Source organism: Bison bison, unplaced genomic scaffold (genome assembly GCF_000754665.1).
Source record: "Bison bison bison isolate TAMUID 2011002044 unplaced genomic scaffold, Bison_UMD1.0 scf7180017864072, whole genome shotgun sequence".
Lineage (NCBI taxonomy): Eukaryota > Metazoa > Chordata > Mammalia > Artiodactyla > Bovidae > Bison > Bison bison.
Genome location: NW_011494644.1, coordinates 11,450,365 through 11,450,783, shown reverse-complemented (window position 1 = coordinate 11,450,783; position 419 = coordinate 11,450,365).

Below are 419 nucleotides of genomic sequence, written 5' to 3'. Positions count from 1 at the left end.
TAGCATCATTCCTTCCAAAAAACACCCAGGGCTGATCTCCTTCAGAATGGACTGGTTGGATCTCCTTGCAGTCCAAGGGACTCTCAAGAGTCTTCTCCAACACCACAGTTCAAAGGCATCAATTCTTCAGTGCTCAGCCTTCTTCACGGTCCAACTCTCACATCCATACATGACCACAGGAAAAACCATAGCCTTGACTAGACGGACCTTTGTTGGCAAAGTAATGTCTCTGCTTTTGAATATGCTATCTAGGTTGGTCATAACTTTCCTTCCAAGGAGTAAGCGTCTTTTAATTTCATGGCTGCAGTCACCATCTGCAGTGATTTTTGAGCCCCCCCAAAAAAAGTCTGACACTGTTTCCACTGTTTCCTCATCTATTTCCCATGAAGTGGTGGGACCAGATGCCATGATCTTCGTTT